Source organism: Callorhinus ursinus, unplaced genomic scaffold (assembly GCF_003265705.2).
Source record: "Callorhinus ursinus isolate GAN/ISIS: 27379988/994484 unplaced genomic scaffold, GSC_fseal_2.0 scaffold2, whole genome shotgun sequence".
In the NCBI taxonomy this organism is placed as follows: domain Eukaryota; kingdom Metazoa; phylum Chordata; class Mammalia; order Carnivora; family Otariidae; genus Callorhinus; species Callorhinus ursinus.
Window position 1 is genome coordinate 5140608 of NW_027397064.1, and position 3531 is coordinate 5144138.

The following is a 3531-nucleotide window of genomic DNA, read 5'->3' on the forward strand; positions in this document are numbered from 1 at the left end:
GTGTGTGGTGTGTGTGTGAAATTGACAAGCTGATTCACTTTACATGGAAATGCAAAGAACCTATAGTATCCTAACAATTTGAGGGGAGAAGAAATCAGAAGAGTCACACTACCTGATTTCGGGATTTACTCTAAAGCTGTAGACATCAAGACAGTGGGTCCTAGCATGGGAGCAGACATAGTGCAGGGGTCAGCAAGCTGTCTAGGCCAAAACCTGTTTCTGTGCAGTCAGTGAGCTAAGAATAGTTTTCACACCTCTAAAGGGCTCCTTTTCTGCAATAGAGACTATATGTGGTTTTTGAGCCTAAAATATTTACATTGGAACTGCATTGGTGCAAATAAATGAAAGTCCGTTGACTTTCAACAAAAGTACTAAGGTATTCCCATGGGGAAAAATAGTGTATTTTCAACGTAAGGCGCTGGACCAATTAGCTATCCATGGATGCAAAGATGAACCTCTAGCTTTGCCTTACATCATGTAAAATACTAATTCAAAATGGATCATAGACCTAAACGTTAAAACCATTTCCATAAAATTTCTAGGAGAGAATTTATGAGAAAATCTTTGTTACTTTTATCATAAGGAAAAGGCTTTTTTTTTTTTTTAGTTAGGACTCCAGCACAAACCGTAAAAGAAGAAAACTAATAAATTGGGCAATATCAAAATTTAAAACTTCTGTACTTCAAAAGGCATTTAAAAAGGCAAGCCACAAACTGGGAGGAAAAAAAATTTGTAGCACGTTTGACATAGACTTGCATCCAGGTTGTATAAAAAAAAATACTTGTAACTTAAATCAGAAGAGAACTCAGCCCACACAGGGAGGACACTTGACAGAAGAACCCCTACCTGTGGACGACCAGTAAGCACAGGAGAGATGCTGAGTGTCATTAGCTCCGGAGCTGCTTAGCTGTCAGACCGGAACCGCAATGATACACCACTGCACACCCAGTGGAATGGTTAGAATTGAAGGCCCAACAAAACCAAGCGAAGATGTGGAGCCGCTCTCACATACTGCGGCGTGAGTGCAAAATGGTAAAGAGTTAGCTTGCTTATTAGGAATTTAAACATTCACTTACCCATCCTAGGTGCCTTACCCAAGAAAAATGAAACCATATCCTTACAAATGAAACCATATCCTTACAAATACTCTATGTAAATGTTCATAATGGAAAGGTGGATACAATCCAAAAGTCCATCAGGCAGTGAATGGGTGAGCAGACTGTGTCGTATCCTAACAACAGGAGGTTGTTCATCAACACGAGCTTCAAGCTACCACCTGCAAAACACGGGTGACTCTCAACGCAGAAGCCGGACACAAAAGAGCACATACTCTTATGACTGCCCTTACGTGAAATTTTCAGAACAGAAAACCCATGCTTTAGGGACGGGCAGAAAACTGGATTGCAGGGGAGGCTGGCTGCAGAGTGGCATGAGGGAATTTTGGGGGGTGGTGCAAATCCTGTCTCGGTGTGCTGGTGGTTGCTGAGTGTTTAGATCAGACTCTGTACACTTAAACGGGACGTGTTTTATTGTAACTTACACCTCAAGTTGATTAAAAGCGTATGGTTTATTAAAATGAATAGTTCACCATCTTCCCGTGAAACGGGTCTCCCTTCTTCCACTCTTGCTCCCGTCTGAACCGATCTTCTAGCAAGTGGTCTTCTTAGACGGGGACGAATGAGACCGTATCACCCCTCCGCTCAGTGCCCTGCAGTGCTTGTCCGTCGCACGCAGGCTCCTTCCTCAGCCCAGCCTTCCAGAACCGGCCTTGTCCGCCCACGGCCTGGCAACCTCCTGTGGCCCCCTGCCCTGCCTCACACACTGTCCACGCTGGCTTTCAGAAGTCCTAGCGCCCCAGTGCCCCCAGCGCACCCCTCGGCACCCCACTGCTCTGTGGGGTCCTCTCCCTGAACTCTCTCCTCTTCCCTCCTCTCTGCTGACTTCAGCCACCCACTTGCCCTGAGCCAAAATGTTACTTGCCGTCACCCCTGAGCGCTCAATCTCGGCTCACATCTGTTTTCTTCTCCTGGTACCCCCCACGCTCGCACCTCGCTGCCTGTGCTGCGTGTGGCGAAGGCCCCCCTCCTCCGCCAGACAAGACAGGGCAGAGCCCGTGGCTGTCTCCCCTCACTGCCGTGCTGTCGGCTTCTGGTGCGGCGCCTGGCACAGGGAAGACACAGTTTGTGAACTGAAAGTGTACTTTAAGGAGGCAGTGCTGAGATGCATTTTTTTTTTTAAACTGAAGAACTCTTCGTAAGCTGTTTCATTGGTCGGGAAATGTGTATTAGAATGGTTCGCTAGCTGCACAGTACCACTGTGTAACACGTAGAACTCTGGAATCTCGGCGATTTGCTGTGGTCTGGTAAGAGTGCGGACTCAGAAGGCTCCCGTCATGCTTGTCCTCCCGGGAGGCCTCACCCCTCCTCCCAGCCCCCCACTCCTATCCCGCTTTGTAAGGATTCCGTTTGGACTCAAAACCTGGACTGCTCCTTCCCACAAAGCCAGAATCTTCACACCTGCAAAAATAGGGCCCGCTGGCCCTAATCCGTTTAATAAGCATAAAAATCACCTACCATATTTTACATAGAGGCAGTCTGCACAAATTTCAGTCACCATGGCTCATTACATAACATCAGCCGCCCAACAGCGTGGTTCCAATGTCTGCTACACTGGATGTGAACGGAGTAATTGCATGAAGTAAAACTTTGCTACCAGCTCTTCAGTCCACAGGTCGCTACGTAAATAGATGTGCATCAGGGTCCGTGACCGATCACCTCCCTCTAGAGTGTCTGGTGTTCAGTGCACCGCAGCCAAGGGTGTGGCCTGTTGTCCCTTTCTCCCACGGTGAGCCCACGTGACGTCTTGCGCTCATGGCTAAGCGACTCACTTCCCAGGGATGAAGGTGCAGCCAAGAAACTCTAAAGAGGCCTAGAAGAAGTAGCTGGCTGGGGTAACGTCAGCACTGCTGTCTCTCCGGAGACTAGATATGCAGCCAGGGGACGTGAAGGGACGTGAGGAAAGCGGTTGTGACAGGACGACGATATCGCTGAGCAGGTGATGCTGGCAAAAACCCTCAGCATCCAAGGAGCCTCCGGCAGACCCTTCACGAGGTTGAAAGCACAAAACAGGAAATTTGGGAAGCAGAGCAAACTTAGAGGATGACGGTTCGCTCGGGGATAGAAAAGATGCTCACTTGGTATTGTAAGCTCTACGGCAAGAAGCGAGCCCTGTGTAAACCAGACTTGATGTTTTTTACCAAAAAAAAAATTCTCAAATGTTTCTAGTGTTTTAACTTGCAGTGCAAATACTAATTTTGCAATTTTTAAAATTTGTACATGTGGAGTGGACGGAGATTTAACTGTTGTAACCACGGTGTTGAGAGGTCCCAGGGCAGCTGCAGTGTCCTCACAGTGACTGAGCTGGCCTCGCGTGGTTTCAGCGTGGTAGGCCTTCTCGTGGCCCTGTGCGAACTGAAGAGCCTGTACTTGGGGGGGGGGGTTGTGTTTTTGGGGTTTTTTTGTTTTTTTTTTT

The 3531-nt window shown here is 47.8% G+C and overlaps 1 protein-coding gene across 9 annotated transcripts in view; it reads left to right on the top strand.

Moving 5' to 3' along the window:
- Nucleotides 1–3531, top strand: part of USP40 (ubiquitin specific peptidase 40) — a 77388-nt gene that overhangs the window by 48701 nt on the left and 25156 nt on the right. The window lies entirely within an intron of this gene.